The following is a 16986-nucleotide window of genomic DNA, read 5'->3' on the forward strand; positions in this document are numbered from 1 at the left end:
AGACGGAGGGAGGGTGGCAAGGGGCCGGTGCGCCCAGGAAGGGCCGGGACAGGGGCGGGGGCCGACCACGGCGGGGAGCTCGGAGCCGGGGTGCCCGGGGGCGATGGGGTTGTGCCGGCCCGGGGCGTCGAGAAACACCGTCCCTCCGTCAAAAGTGCTCCGTGTCAATTGTACGTCATCGCACGTTACGAGACAAAGAAAGAAAGAAAAAAAAAAAAGGCTCCATCCACACCCTTGATGTCTAGTACCGAGCGTTAAATTAGGCTTCCCAGCCATAGACTAAACACACTCCCCTCGCCTGTGGCACACACAGATTTGGCGTGATTAAACCGAGCTTCGCAAACAGGCAGGAAAACAAGAATTGAACTTTTCAGCCATAGGAAAGGGGGGTGGCATGGGGGGCTTTTTTGTTGCTTGTTTTTTATTTTTTTTCTTTCTAAAGCCATATGGCAGATTGATTTGTTCGGAGGTCTTTCAACTTCCCCAGCGTGGCTGTTGAACAGTATTCCTCTTTGATCTTGATTGAGGACTTTAATGTTGTTGTTTCTGCGCATTTCAATAGATCCATAAATATTTTACCAGTGGAATTCGCCCCCCCCAAAAAAAAAAAAAAGAAGAAAAGAAAAAATAAAGTTTCTCATAGAAATGCATCTGGGGCAACTCCAGCCCGCACCTTTCGCAGCGGAGGAGGTACGTGGGAACCGGAGCGCCGGTGGGCAGAAGCGCCACTCCGCGCCCGCACAACGCGGCGCCCGCCTTCCTCCCCCCCGCGCTCCCGCAGCGCCCGGGGGCGGCGGCACCCGCGCCCCAACTTTGCCCCGCGCAGACAATGGTCCCGGGCGTGTGCGTGCGGGATCCGCACCGGCCACACCAGCGCGACCGCCGGGGGACGCGCGGCGGGGCGGGCGGGGCGCGGCGGGCGCGGGCGCGGCGGGGGCGGTGCGCGGCGCGGGGCGCGGCGGGGGCCGGCGGGGCCGCCCCCGCCCGCGCCAGTGGAGCCGCTCGGCGGATCATGTGCAGCGCGGCGCCGCTCGCATGCGGCGCGTGGTTTCACCTTCAGGGCGGCTCGGCGCGCCCTTCCCCGAACGCTGCCGCCGCCGGCCGCGCAGGAGGTGAGGGGCGGCGGGGCGGGGGATGGCCCGGGGGGCGGGGGGTCCTCGGTCTGTGCCCCTGGGGGGAAAAAAATCCCTCAACTTCGCGCTTCCCCCCGGGTACGGGGACTGTCCCCCTGGTCATCGGAGCAGCTCCAAAATGGTAACTTTGCGCTGTTCCGCGAGGAGGAGGTCGGGTTTACTGCAGTGGTGGTGCCGGGGGGTGGGGGAAGCCCTGCGGGGTCCGGGAGCCTTTTGGCTTTGTACGCTCCGTCAGGGGCGTTGAGGGGGGGGCGGACTGCGATATTAATCCATTAAGAGACAAAGAACAAATTGCCGCACTTTAAAGTAAAAAGCTTCGGCTGAAGAAGGTGGGTGATGGGTCGTCGAGCCCCGAGTAGCCACTTCAATTATTAACAGTGGGTTGTTCCCCCCTTCTCTCCCTCCACCCCCGCTAATATTGATCCAGCGTGTGCGTGAAATACCCGATGTGGGGCTGGGTCCGTGTGTGTCCCCCCCCTTGTTTGCGAGTCGCACTCGGTTCCGTGGCGAGTCGGTCGCTGCGTGATCCCCGTTAGAGAAGTACACAGTTTATCAAAGGAAGTTGGGGGTGGGCGGGCAGAAAAAACAATTATTCACATATAGACAGCGAGGAGGACTCGGAGGACAATGTCTCCGTAGCGATTATTTCCAGAAGAGGAAAAATAGCCCGTTTGATGCGGGTGGAGTGGGGGAGGGAGGCAGGGAGTTTAATGTACATGTTAAAAAAAAAAGGGGGGGGGGCGAGAGGAGGGAAGGAAGGGGAGAGAGATAGGGAGGGAGAGAAAAGAAGAACAGAAATAATGCAGTTCCAGACATTTTGTGCTATAAAAGCTTTCCTCCTCCTGGTCCCTCCCTCCCTCCCCCCATTACTATCTTCGGTGATCATTAGCATAGCGCCGAGTCGCGATCCTAATGCGAATTAAGCACTTGGGCAAGTTGAGGAAAGTTTGGATGGGTAAACTTTGCTATGAGGGAAGAAGGTGGGGTGCTAAAACTGGCAGTACGTGTGGGGAGGCGTGTGGAGCATGACAGCCGGCCGTTGTTTTTCCCCTCAAACCAGCTAACCTCTGCAATTAACTGCTGGAGACAAACCCTGTGTTTTAAGCCGAAAAGTGTCGGTTTGGAGTCAGCACCATTTATTAGGAGCGTTAATAAGCTCCCAGCAGCAGACAGGGATCTTCTGGGGAATGCGCATTGTGTGTGCCCACAGCTTATCCTTTACATTACCCCTATAGATACTGAGGCGCTTGGGCACTGGACGTGCAAATATCATTTTGCTCGGACTATTTTCGAAACATTAATTCTCTTCTTTATTTAATCCAGATGCAGGGTTCCCCTCCCCCCCCCTCCCATTTGCTGCCTTATTGTTGGTGTACATTTTCTGAAAAGGCGACTGGTGTAACCTGTGGAATTTGAAATGCAAATAAAAGCCTGTGGGAGTTGAGGCAGAACAAATCAGCATTTATAAAGTGAAAAAGATTTAATGTCTTTGAAACCACTGCGAGATTTATTTATTTTTTTTTAAATAATAACTGAATCGTGACGTCAAGTCGTTTGGGCAAGATTTTTTAAATTTTTTTTTTAAATGTCTGAAACGCGGGTATGCGAAGTGCTTACAGGAAAAACAGATTACAAGATTAACATCTGTTAACATGATCGTTTATCTCCAGCCAAAAATAGGTCAGTCCTTTCTTAAGGAAACACGATTGCTGGGCGCATGATTAAATAATGAAATTAGGCTGATGAGTTCATAAATTAGACGCTGTGTCGACGTGCGTTAGGATCCGACCTGTGACAAAAATATGTAATTCGCGGTCCGCCGGAGAGTGGTACGGGGTCAAAGTCCCTTTTTGGGGAGAGGCGCAACTCTCTCACCGTCTCCTCCTCCCCTCCTCTTCCTCCTCCCCTCGCTCCCCATCGCCGGGCGCTCCCCGCCGCCCCCCCCCGCCCGCACCCAGCGTCTCCCCGGCTGGGGAGCCGAACTCTCCCAGCGAGCGGAGAAGTTTCCTCGGCGGGGAGGGACGCGGGGGTGCCGCGGTGAGGCGGGGTTGGGAAACGGGGCCGGACGGACGCCGAGCCGAGCCCCCGCCCGCCGGCGGCCCCGCCCCGCCGGGGCGGCCCCAGCCCGCGGGCCCGCCCCCTGCCACCGCCCGGCCCGGCCCGGCCCGGCCCCGCTCCGCTCCGCTCCGCTCGGCCCCGGGGTGTCGGGGCGCGGTGAGGTGGGACGAGGAGCCGCCGTGCCGCCGCCTTTCCCCGGCCTTCCTCCTGCCCTGCCCTGCCCTGCCCTGAGCGCACCCCCGGCCCGCCCTCGTTACTGGTGTCCGCTCGCCGTTCCCCCCGCAGCGCTGGGATCCGGCTTTTTTTTGGAAGTGGGTGCAAAAGTGCCTTTATGAAAAAGCTCCTCGGGCCTGGCGGGGCCATCGATCTTTTGATTTTTGCAGGGTTTATTTTAACCTTACTATCATTTTGAGGCTGATTCACCGGTTTCTGGAGATTCTCCCCCCAAAGCTGGTGGCTGGCTGCCGTGCTCCGGGCCGGCTCCTCGGCGGCCGGGGAGAGGTCCCAGAAGCCTGCCCGGCAAAGGGCCGCTGCGCTTTGGCCCCATGCCACGGACTTTATTTCATGCTTGCTGCACTAAATGAGTTAACAGCCAAAGGGTTTTTCATTAACTCGACTTGGCAACCGTGTATTTCGTTGGCTTCTCCCCCCCCCCCCCCCCCAAAAAAAAAGCGTAATTTTAAGCAAAAGCTGAGTGGCATAACATGGGTTGATTTTGATTTGGGAGCGGGAGTCTTTTTCAAAATCTTCCGTCAGATTTCCTTTGTGCCCCCATCCCTGGGCATGGTGTGTGGGTGGGATGATAGCTGAGTTTTATTTTGTGAGATGTGATGTGTGTCCTGATTTTTGACCATTGCTTTCCAGCAGTGTTTTAAGGCCCTGTGTGTCCTGGGCCAAGCAGGAGGATGCTGACCCTGTGGGAGGGCAGTAACCTTCAGCTGCCCCCCCCCCCCCCCGGCCCTGCGAGGGATATGTGGATGGGGCCGGGGGAGTGTGTACATGTACCTGCTGGGGAGCTGGGTGCTGCGTGCAGGACAGGTGCACGCAGGGCTGGGAGGGGCGTTGTGGCAGGTGGATAGGAGTGTGTGTGCACAGATGCAAGGCAGGGATGGGGTATGTTGCATTGCTGCATGGGAGCCAGATGTGTGTGCCTGCAGGTCCTGCTGGGTATGTGTGTGCATGGCAGTGAGGCTCACATGGCTGCAGGGAAGGGGAATGCTTCATTGAAGCAGGTGCGTGTGTGTGCTCGTGCCCCCGTGTTTGTGGCTGTGTCCCACGAGTGGGTGTGGGTGGTAGTGCATGTTGGGCTTCTCTAGTGAGGCCCCCATGTGCTTGCCCCCCAGGCTCGCTGCTGCCAGTGGGTCGAAAATAACTGCATTGTAAGAGGTGTTGGCTGTTTTTGGGGGGAGCAGTGCCAGGGAGGGGTGATGGTGATTATAACAAAAGTTTCCTCTCAGCGTGGAGTATATTGGGAGTTTTGCTCCAGTCCCTTTGTCCATGGCAGCTGGCTGGGATGAGTCGTTTGTTAGAGAATGTTGTTGCTTCGTTTCTCCACCAGCGTGTCCTTTACCTCTGTCACAGCAAACCCACAATCATCAGCCTGGTCATTTGCTACTCTGTGCATCCCAACTTTGTCCCACTGGGGTGGGCCACAGTGGTTTTTGGAGCTTTCCTCATGTTGAAACTGGAAGCTGAAGTTGCGTAGGAGCAAGGTGTAATTAGTATCAAGGTGCGGATATTCCAGGAGACATCTTTTCACAAGAGCAGCTGCTGTAGCTATCTTGAGTGAGTTTTGTATAATAAAGTCATTTGCATGGGGCTCTGTGTTACTGGCACAAGAACACCTTTACTAGCTCCTGGTGTAAACTGGTTTTTAGCTATCTCTAGAAATTCTTGCCTGGGGTTTGTTTTCAAGCCTTTAGTTCCTATAAAACTGAGTGGTGTTGAAGTGACACCTAGTTAGTTAGTGATAAGTACTGTGGAGTCTGTGTGAACAATAGGGCATTATAACGCCCCCTCTAAACTGTTAGTTTAATATGCAAAGATAATGCTTACAGAAGGGAGAGAAAAAACAAAGCATCAGTGAGAATAACATTGTCCTAAGGAATAATCTAAAACATGTTTAAGGAGAGGAGTGATCTTTGTTAGCGTGGCACCTATCTAAGCTTAGCACAACCTTCTAAACTTCTGTACCAGACAAACTATGTATTAGTTCCTCTATGAATGTGAAGGACTATTTCTCTGTGCATCACAGAATAGAAAAGAGTTTACATCACTAGGGTGAAATCTACCTATTGTTACTTGCAAGTGACCTCAGTAACTCTCTCTGCCTAGAATGGAACAACATTTTGTAGATTAAAGTTTTCCTGTGGCAGTGACTAATGTATTTGCTTTAAAAATTAGATTAATTTTATGATTTTATAATTGGTCATAGTATCATGCTGTCACCAAGATTTAATAATAGCAATTATCAGTACAGAAGCATTCATTGAAGGAGTTGAAAACTATTGTGCCATTGTTCTGAATCTCTCCCTGTTGAATTGATCCTTGTTTTAGCAAAGGAGGATGTTTATGTTTTAACATCTTACAGATCACCTTCAGAAGCTGGGCTGTTGGCTTCAGTTGACTGAAAAATGAGTAACCTTTAAAATGCACCTTTGCTGTGGGTGCTTACACCAGAGGGGGCAGCCTGGAAGAGTATCGTCATAGAAATGGTGTAGTTACCAACTCTTAAAAACTTTGGGCAGCCTGTTTATTTGGATTTTTTTGTTAAGGTCTTTGTGTGCAGGTGACTTCAACAGTTATCTTTAATTACCTATAACTATTACCTTGTATAGTTATATGTATGTATATAGTTAGCGATAAGTATTATCTGTCTGCAGTTACCTAGAACTAGAGTTATCTATAGTCATCTATCTATAGTTCTCTGTGATTAAGATCTGGTGAGTTTTATGCTGAGGTCCCATCTAATGAAGGGCATCTGCATTTAGTATGATCCAAAACCTGTCAGCTTTGAAAGGCCTAACTTCTGTGAAGACTTCAGTTTGTGCCAAGAACTTCCAGGAGTTCTCTGGAATTAAATGCAGTATGTAGAATAATCCAGTGCATAAGCTTTCATTGAGACCAGTGATGAAGTCTGCATATGTGTACTTAAACTGGAAATCTGGGTTTGACTGTACTGTTTCTTAAAAGTCATCAAAATAGAAAGCTGAAATGCAAAGTGATTGCATTTTGCAGGAAGCAACTTGTCCAAGCTTGCAGATTTCACAAGAAAATGTGCCTGTTTAAGTTTTTGAGACACAAGTATGAATTTGTAGATACATACCTTTCAAGCCCAAATGGGCATTGGATTTCTGCACAGAAAGGAGAAATGGACTTACTACTGTTTTTCACAGCCATGTGATGTTCTTCAGTTGGGTAAGAGCATGTACTAAAGAAGTCCTAAAAACTGACTTGTTGCTTGTGAATCCACTGCTGCCCCATAATAAGCAGCTTTTCCACTCCCACTGACTACTGGGAGTTGCATGAGGGTGATTCTGGGTGGAATTACAGTTTCTGTATGCAAATCCGAAATCCTTAGTTATATTGGCAGTTAATCAACTAAAACTTACTATGGTCATTTCTTTTTCTCTAGCCATAAACTTAATCCAGATACCTAATCACAGTGTGGCAAAAAAACAGGAAAAAAAAAGTCACATTTATTTGATTAGGTATCTGCAATATAAATATTTGAAACTTGGAGCAACATTGCTTTTTCAAAGCAGACATCTTACATGCTGCAAATATTTATACACTTCAGTGCTAGGATAAAGCTGTTCTGAATCAGACACTGAAGGCAAAATTCTGTTTTTCAGTTACCCACTGTAACTGCACAGAAACTGTGCAATACTTGGGAGTTAGAATGACTTAACAGATAGCAATATTTCTTGATTGTCAATTCTATGTTGAAAGTAAATGAAACTTCCTTTCCTTTTCCACCAGGAGCGATTCCAGTAAATATTATGTTAGTGAGCCCGCACTAAGACTTGCTAGTGGATTATGGTCCAGGTAGTTAACACTGCCACGGCTTTCATTAGGATGGTGACTTCATTACAAATGTTTACTTTCATTACCTAACTATTAGTCAGCAAATGTTTGGTCTCTTGATCTGCTGAACCTGCTTTACCATTTGAAGCCAGCGAGCTCTCTTTTTTTTGGTGTGATGATTACTCAACGCTGGTTGTTCATTTTTTGATGTTGTGTACATCTTGGTTATCTGCAGAGCCCCGTCAGCATTGTTACACACTTGGTGTTAGCAGTTTCTCCTTGTGTTTCTGAAACTGCATTACGGCAACAGCGCCTTGTGCTGAACACGAGGCATTAAGCGTGTGTTCTGAGATTAAGTTAGTGCATGGATGGACAGAACTTGCATCTCATAAGTTGCTACCAAACTATTTCTTGCCAATAAATTCTAGCAGGTCTCATAGCAGTAGCACAGGTCTGCTGTGAGATAAGTTGTTTATTTACCACTCCCAGGTTGTGAGCTAATATTGCACATAGTGTCCATTACAGGGACACTGGGACAGGGCTGCTGAAGACGCTGGTCTAAACTGTTTTAAGTCATGGAGGAACAGAGGCTCTTTTCTGTGCATTCAAGACTGCTTACCTTCTGAGAACTACTTAAAATTCATTTTTGCTAACCTTTCATTTAAGTGATTACATATGGAAAAGAACTTAATTTGTATCATCAGGATATTGTGTAGCTTAACGCTTGTTCAATAAAATCCGCATTTCATTATGTTGGAGAAGCTGTAGGCCTGGCATTGCTGTTGTACCGTCGTGGCAAAACCCAAGGTAACTTTAGTAGGGTGACTGAATTTACAGCACTGGATGTGGGGATGAATTTAGCACACAGCACTTAGCTCCTAATTAAAGCTTATAGTATTACATCTGTAATCAGGGCACTCTTAGAATCTCTAAGAAATTACTTTTTGCTTTGTCTGCTATTCTCCCTTTTCTTTCTCACCATCTAACTGTGTGGTGTTGGGAGCTTGCTTCTCCATGTTGGGGCTGTCATATTTATGTCCCAAAGGAAATGCTTTCCAGCAGTGTACTTCAAATTGCAAAGTAGAAGAATTTTGTGGCTCCCCAAATCTTTAAGGCCGGTTTCTAAAATGATCTAGCTTTTAATCTTCTTTTCAAAGTAAAATAGAAACTACAAAGCATATGTAATTACAATTTGTAGCTATTTTTAGACTCCTGACATGTTTCATTTATGGTATAATGATAAAAACAAATATTCAGCACAGAGGCTAGACAGACAATTTTCAAACCAACAGCATCCGCTTCAGCTACCCTGTGTGTATTTCATACGTGTTTCCTTTGTTTTTTTTTTTTTTTGTTCTTTTTTGGCTGGGAGTGTACTGAAACTGTATGTCTCAGTACATGCTGGGGGGTGCAGAGAAAGTGAGAGCTCTGTCTGTTGGGCAGGTCCTGTTGTGAGTGTTTGCTGAAAACCGGATCGTATGTCAGTGAGTTTTAACGTACTGCACACACACACACACACAGACGCACGCACGCATGCTTTGCTTCTCCGGCAGGTATAAGAAAGGAAGAACGGTGAGTTGGCTTGTCACTATTTTTACACTGCATAGAAATGCTTATGTTGGCTTTTTACAGGGATAAAGCTGACTGAATAGTAATTTTTCCTTGCCTTTTTTAAAAAGATGGTGAGCAGTGAAGTGGTGTTAGTTTTCAGTAAAGAAAGAAAGAGAGAAGCTGGTGGAAATTGAGGTGTTCTAGTCACAATTGTAGCCTAATTTTAAAATGATCACGTTTACTTATTTAAAAATAGATTTGGGAATGAAATTAGCCATGTTCTTTGTTTTTAAAAGGGTAACGTGTGCGCACTCACCATATGGTAGCATTTAACCCATATTGTATGAGCTGACAACAAGTCACATTTATTCTCTGATTTATTTCAGTGTTTCAGAATGTTCTTTTTCTGAAATCTAGTACAATAAAAGATGCATTTAAGATTGTGCAATGTAATTGTCTGTAGCTGTTTTGCTTCATTGTTACACTGATACCAGGTTCATGAGTAAGCAATATTTTTCCCTTCTGAAATAATTTCCTTAAGAAATAGTCATTCTCTGAATGTTGAAATGGTTTGCGGGAAGAGTTATGAACAATAGCCAGTGACACGGTGTGTTGTAAAGGATTGCGGGGTGAGGTGTTACAGTCTCTGCTGGCTGAAACTAGAGCTGCTCCTTTGATGGTTGAGTGTGTGCTTGCAAAGTCTTTCTCCCCCTCCCGCCCCCGTCCTCCAGTCTTTACACAGAGGTTGCTTAGTTGTCTATTTTAATGGATGCATTCTGGCTTCCTTTGCGGTAGACTCTGAGGCACCTGTATTGGTGAGCTGGTACCAGCATTGGCAGCCACAAGTATGATAAAACCATGAATCAGGCAGCTTAAGGATTGACTTAAACTATGCAGTTAGGGAAATAAGATATCTTATTTTCCCTTTGGATTTCCCTGTGTGTTGTATTTTTAGGCTTTCTTTCCCCTGTGCCATCCTATCTATGCACATCTTTGGGGTTTCAGGAGATTGAGGCTCTACTGCAAAGTTCCAAAGTGTGCAGTAAATAGACTCAGCCCCATACGGTGCGTAGCGTGAGAACTTTGAAAAGTCAGTGGCACTCCTCACTGAGGTACCGGTTGCTCACCATCTGTCTCCTAAAGTAATTTCTTTTAACCTTGGGACTCTAAAATGTTTCAACAAGGTTATTCATGTGTTTGTCTGAAGTGTCTATAAGTGTACCGAAAAACTGCTAAGCTTCTAATTTCAACGTGGTGTTTGAATACTAATGTATACTAATTAGGAATGGCTGACGTTGTAATTTACAGAAGTTGAAAGGAACATTAAACACCACCCTTCCAACACTAAATACAGCTTTTCCTCCTGTGTGTAGCTGCTTACTTGAAACCAAGGGTCCGTCTTCCAGACTGTTGTGCTAGCACATTGATACATCCTTGGATAAACTACCAGGCTCATGTATTATCATCACATCAGTCCCTTTGCAACATCCTGTGTGTAACTGTACCTTTAGCTGATTAACACAATGCTTTCTTGGTACTGTTTTTGATGGCTCTGTGAATGCTTATTTTAAGACCTTTTTTAAAGAAGTGTTTTCATCACTAAAGAGAAAAGCTGTATGAAATCTGTAAATACTTTAATTAGATTTGCTCTGTCTCTTTTTTTTTTCTTTCCCTCCAGATAAATTTTACCTCAGTAATGAATGCTGTGATCTTCAATGCATAATTTATATTGACATTAATAATGATAGTTGAAGAATATTTTAAAGCCAGTTTGAGAAAACATGACAATTTATGTTGATAACCTTGGTCCCAATAAATTTGAACAGATTTTAGAAGAGAGCTGTGACTATCAGTGGTGTGATGAAATAACCCACTTCTTTTCATTGTGGCAAGCATATTGGAGAGTTCATCTTATCATGAGCGGTACATACCAGGTGTCAAGTGACATGCCAGACACACAGCTTTGCTTCTGAATGACTCTTTCCAATTAGAAAGTAATGGCTTTAACGGGATCAACCAAGTAATCGGAGTCTCTCAGTTCTCCAGTGCCAGGAGGTGTATATTTGCAAATGTTACTTATTTATCTGCTTTTTAATGAGTTGCAAAATTGTTGGTAACCTTGAGTAAATTTGGGGGGTGGTGGAAATACTATGTGGAAATTGTGGGATTAATGGTTTAGCAGTTGGGATTAAAAATAGTCTCAGCAAATTACCCTGTTGATACTGAAGCCAGAATCTGTTAATGGGGTTACAAGCAGATTGGTTTATCGGTCATTTATTTTCTAGGTTGATTAGGGATTATAGGTTGCCATCACAAAAGTAAGCAGTGCAAAAGGCGAGGATTGCTAATATTTCACTTCGAAGTTTCATGGATTTATAAGGAGGTTGTCTGGAGCTCAAAAGTGGCTTCTAGATTGTGGGCAGCCTTTCCCCTCAGATTTTTACATTCTGAAGTAGATGTCTAAGGAGCCTAGGTATTGTAAAGGGGTGGTTTGGCTTGTTAAAAGTCTGAAAAATGGTACAAAACAATAATTGTGAAATTCATGCAGGCCGCTAAGAAAATTTAAAATTCCTGCTGCTGAGTTGCCTGCTGTTGTGTCTCCTGTTTCAGTGCAGAACCCAGGGCATTTCTCGCTCACAACAATGTGTATGATGTGCAGTCTATGCAACAGACTGGAGGCTTTTGTGTGTCCTGTTCTAACCTGCGCAAAAACTGTGTGTACCTCTGCATGACAAAATCCTTTAACTCCGACCTGTTTATTGCAGATCACACATTTGTCTCTGAGGTAGGGATGGAGTTGCAAACCAGGCCATCCCCTCTGAGTCCTCATAAAAGGATGACAGCCATGATGGAGCCCTTTAGATATTACTCTTATCTTCTGGTATCTAGCTTGGGAGATGCTGTGACTTTCACACTCTTTGCTACCTTGTCCTGACGTACAGCTTGAGATAACCGAGTGACATTTATTTGGCTTTTCAATACTTGCCAAGTGAAATGCAATGAAATAGCAGGTGAGCATTTCTGCAACTTTTTAGCTGGATGTGGAGCACTGCACAGGACTGGTGGAGAGAACCATAATTGTTTTTGTGTCCTTGGCTCTGACAGAAAATAAGGGGGAGAACAAGAAGTTTAAGAAGAGAAATGCTGACTTCTTTTGTTAAAGGAGTGGAAGATATGAACTTAAAAGGAATCCTCTGGGGACTGGCTGGTCTGGCAGGCTGGTGAAAGGGAAAGAAACGGGAACCTTGAGATATAAAAGATTCTTACCCTTCTAAAGACTAGGTCTTCTAATGTCCTTGCAGAAGGCTTGTCCGAGCTTCGTGCAGGTTCTGTCACTGGTATCCGAGGATCAAGACTTGTATCACCAGGCTGGAGAGGAAGACAGATGGTTACCTGCTTAATGTGGCTCTTTGAGTTTTGTGCTCCTGGGGGATGGGAGAGAGAGTGTAATGGACTTGATGAAGGACAAGTGGTCCAGGCCAGTGACCAGGGTCAAGAAGTTTGTCTGAATTTTGGTTCCAAGTCTTTTCTCCTGCAGTTCAGCTTGCAGACCAGAGCAGGTTAGTCTGGAGTGTGTAGGGAGCTGTCGTGCTGGCTCAGTGGGATTGGGAATGCTGTCCTCTGAGGTGGTACTTCCTCTGAACAGGAAAAAAAAACCCATTGCTTGGTACAGTCTGTGTCATCTGTGATCCGCGTGGAAGAAGAGCACTCTCTCTTAAACTAAACTCTCTTCAATATGTAAGAAAAAGGCCAAGATGATCAGAGTTGAGAGTCTGACAGCTAAGAAGATGCTAGACGAGACAGATTTTTGTTTTCTTACAAACCTGGTTTATTCTGCTTTATTCATTGTATTTTACAGTTTGAAGAAGATAACAGTATTTGAAGGGCTTAAATATCAGTTTCTCATTCTAATATGCAAAATGAAGTTTTGAACTTGAATCTTCCCTTCTTTTAAAAAGAAAATATCTGTGTCAGTGTAGCAGTATGTGAAGGTAGGAAAATAATTTAGCAGACGAATAATAAAAATGCTCTTCACACAGTCCTCCCTACTTTCCTCCCATGCTGTTAGGGTCTTACGGATTTTGACTAGCAACTCAATTCTTGTGGAATCTTACGGCAGCTCTGTGAAGTCTATTGAAGACCAGATAACCAGAACTACTCCTCGTGTAATTCCACCCACAAGTAAGATAATTACACCTTGTGTTTGGGATAGCGGAGCTGTGCCAGTATGAGCTGGTTCACTCATAAAGATCTCTCAGCCGTTTCACGTCTGGCATCAGCATTGGTCTCTTCGCTCGGAAGTGATGAAGAGCTGGTGCAAGCAGCAGGCACGACAAAAGCTGGAGGAGAGGAAAACGGGGTGTGATGAGCTGAACACAGCCTTAAAGGAAAAAAGACAGTAACAAGATCGTACAGAAATAAAGAGGAGAAAATGGATGTTTGGAGGAGCTGTGAGTGTCCAGGAAGACTGTTGAAGGTGGAGGACCACTTTCCCCTGTACCTAGGGGCACTGAGTTTCTGTAGGTGGGCGTCTTTGTTTCATCAGAAATCACCATGGCAGGAATCTGTAGTTACCTGCATTAAGGTAGCAGAAGAATCATTGTCTTTGGTGATCCATTTCTTCATGAGTGGTGAGGCTGAGGTTGTGGCCAGGGCTCCGTTGGTCATCTCGTCCCTGAACAGTGTTGCTGGATGTCACTGTCTGGGATGCGTTAATGGGGTCTGACTGAGATTTGTTTTATTTCCTGTGGCACTGGTCTGCTGGGTGGTTGCTGCCGTCCTGCAGCAGCACCAGAATGAGATGGGGTGTGTGCAGAGTTGTGTACGAGCAGGATATGGGAGATACCTGGTGTTTTGTCTGGTGCCTAGCATGTGCAGTCCTGCTTCATCAAGGCTCTGGGAGAAATTAAAGTGGTGGTGGTTGTGGAGAGGAGATGTTAAGTAGAAGAAGAAGAGGAGGTTGGTCAAGCACGTGTTTGCATATGCATGGGGTAACTGAATTTTTCTTCTGTGTTGTTACTTGGAGGGACTTAAGACTTGGTTCTTCTGCACAAATCACCGTTTGTTGTAGACTTCTTTCCTGTCTCTTGTCCCCTAGGTGTACTTTGCTCTGCAATCCCTTTTTCCTGGCTGTTGCACACTTCTGAACTTGAAGGTGGCAGAGACTTGGGATGAGTGGGTGGATGTGGCATGCTGAGCATGAGAGTTTTTGGAGGAGGAATATGAAGTGGAGCAGGTTTGTGTTCAGAATGAAAACAGGAGCGATTCGGGTGTTGCAAGGGGCCTGTGAGAAGGATGAAGCTATGCTGAAAAACCAGGCTGTTGGCACAGAAGGGTTGGGAGGATGTCAGGCATGATGCTAACAGCCACCTAAGACTGATTAATTTTTAGCACTGGTAGCAAACTTCCTTAAGAAAGGAAACAAAGAAATTACTGTTAATGAATAGAATTTGTTAGGACTAGCTGGGTTTGTGAAAGATGCATGTCAGCAAAAACAGCCATGAAAAAAAGCACTTGGGAAGTCTGTTGTTCATCCCGTCTTTTTTGTGAATACTGTCATGAATCTGTCCTGAAAGCACATTTTCTAGACATGACTTTTACTGCTACAGCCTTAACTCTGACTACTTTTGCAAAGAATGTGCTGGGTATAATGTTTCTGCTCTCCTAAAAAGAAGTAGTAGCTTTATGTTTTTAGCATTATAAAGGAGATAAAATGAGGACTTGGAACAGTTCCCTTTTCCAGGCTTTTGTAGCTCTGATCAGTTCCTTTTGCTAACAATCATCCTCTACATCAAACCACAACATGATGGTCAGGTAAAGGTGCGTGGAAACACTGCAGGCATCTGTTTTTATCTGACACAAAGTCAGCGGTTTAGGCTTACAGAAGATGATGATTTATCAAGAGAGTATAATTATAAGCTGTTGTCATATGGTGGCACCCAGTAGCAGTGATGATCTGTTGCTGCTGTTCTGGGATGTGTACAAACACACAGTGAGAATAAGTCCCAGGACTTGATTGTATCTTGTCTGTGTACATGTGGTTGTAGGGATCCATTAAGGGGTCATTAAAGTTCTCCAAAGCATATCTGCTGTCAAATTAAGTGCTAATAAAAGACTGTTAATTATCACAGTCCTCTTCACAATAATATGTTATTAGAATTGAATTTACTGTGCATTTTACTGCAGTGGGGGGAAGCCAACTTTGGCGTTTGATCCTCACCTGGCATTTGAATGTGTGTGCATAATACGAGGCAAAATTTTGCCACAATCTTCCTGGTACTGAAGGCTGCCTGCATGGTGGTCCTATGGAAGTACCCTCTGCTCTCCTCCAAACTCAGCTGGTTTCTGTGCAGGAACCAGTCCTGCCCCAGGCTTGCAGGAAAACAGCACCATGGGGCTCTGGTTCTGCATCACTCCATGGGTGCCTAGAAATGTGGTCAATGCCAGAGTCCCTGGGTCATTCCAGAAATTAGCCTGCCAGCTACCTGGAAAATACTAGGATGGTTCATTGTGTCCATTACAGAGGGGTAGTACTGAAAAGTCACTCGAGATGAGTGACCAAGGAGGAAAAGGTTCAGCATACCATATAGCATGGGTATAATCAGGTGAGTACAGCTTTCTTCCCTGGGGAAAAGTGTTGTGTATGGAATTCTCTTTCACTGCAAAGATACTTTCCTTTTGCAAACAGCAGCAGCGACTTTCTGGTTTTGGCAATTTAGCCTATTAGTAAGAGCTGTGTGGCATAGTAAATATACACAGATATAAAGCTTACTTTTATATATTTTCTGAGCAGTGCAGCTGGAAGTGAAGTAATGCCACATGCTGTGGACATGTAAATGGCATTGTAGTTTCTTCTAGACAGTGGTCAGAAAATGATACAAATTCCATTACTTTAGGACATTGCATCAACTTGACCCCAGAGAGTAAACCTTGCTCAGTTACTGTGCATTTTGGTGGTGTTTCTCCAGTTACTTTGGTCATGTTAGTTTAAATTTACATCAGCATACATTAGGCTAGAGCTTGGCATTAGGTGTGCTGAATATGCACTGTGGCATAGAAAGTGGAGCAGGATGACAGGGAACTGGGCTGGCAGAAGGAGGTGTGCTCATGGCGTCTATTTTGTTCCTCTGTATACTTTATTTCAGCCTTGTACTCCCTGAGTCATGTTAATCCTGGTATCGATAGGTACCGCCTACGCCCAGGTTATTCCTTCCTTGAGGTCATGGCATAGGGTCATTTATCTCACTTTCTGACTGCTTTTCTCGGTAAGCCATACTGCTTTGTAGGTCAATGATGAATTCATGGCTTTCAGGGAGTCATGTCTGCTCATGTGCATGTGCACACACACATACACATACACACGCCCCACTACAAAATAGTGACTTCAAAGCCCTCACTGGGTAATCTTTACTGACATCAGTGAGTACTTGTTACTCATCTGAGGAGTCTTGCTGACTTGAGAGGCACTTTCTTGTGAGTAGGAGTTTGCCAGTGTTAGCAATGGTGGCCCAGCTTGGCCCCACAGGGTGATCGTATGACTCAAGTACCCTAAGCTTAGCATTGCCTGGGCACGGGCACATACACACACATGCACAAAGAAAAAAAAAAGAAAAAAGGGTGTTGGTGTTACCAGGCCAGGATTTGAAAAATAAGAAATTGTTGGTTTCATGTCTGTTGTTGGTGCTGTTTTAAGTCAAGCAAACAGAATACCTGCAGCCCTGTAGGTGCAAGTGCCTCCTTGGCTGCACATAATGATGTGGAAGACTTTGTGTTTATGACAGTGCAACGTGATGTGCGTCTGTCCCCTTGCTTCCTTCGTGACATTATGGGCTGGATTCTCCTCAACTCTTCGCCATCTCCACCTGCCAATCAGTTCTGGGGTGTAGGCCGGGCCAGTTTGGTTCTCCGTTTATACAGGACATAGACCTGCATGCTCTGAATATATTTGTTTAAACAAGAGGTCAGTTTTTAACAGAAAATGGTATATGCCTTGCTGGGTAATGGGAAAATGAAGGCAATACTGTCATGATGATGGTTTTAGAAACAGAGATTGTTTTCTGTAGTTCCTCGAGTATGACAGAAGACACCTAGCTAAGTATTGTTAAAAAAAGGTGTTTGCTAGACTAGTAGTAAGTGTTTGATGAGCTTAATGCCAAAGATGGCAATGCAATTTAATAGAGTGACTTCATAATCCTGTAGTCATTCAGTATTTCTGCTT

The 16986-nt window shown here is 45.6% G+C and overlaps 1 protein-coding gene across 2 annotated transcripts in view; it reads left to right on the forward strand.

The window, feature by feature from the left end:
• Positions 1-976: 976 nt before the first annotated feature.
• ZNF516 (zinc finger protein 516) overlaps positions 977-16986 on the forward strand; it is a 100327-nt gene continuing 84317 nt past the window's right edge. The window contains exon 1 of one of the 2 annotated variants that reach the window (XM_039549130.1): positions 977-1112. The gene's annotated coding sequence lies outside the window, so the exon portion shown is untranslated. Of the gene's footprint in view, positions 1113-1177; positions 1255-16986 lie in introns of those variants that run through there. The other variant, XM_039549131.1, reaches the window with a different exon arrangement.

Source organism: Corvus cornix, chromosome 2 (assembly GCF_000738735.6).
Source record: "Corvus cornix cornix isolate S_Up_H32 chromosome 2, ASM73873v5, whole genome shotgun sequence".
NCBI lineage: Eukaryota > Metazoa > Chordata > Aves > Passeriformes > Corvidae > Corvus > Corvus cornix.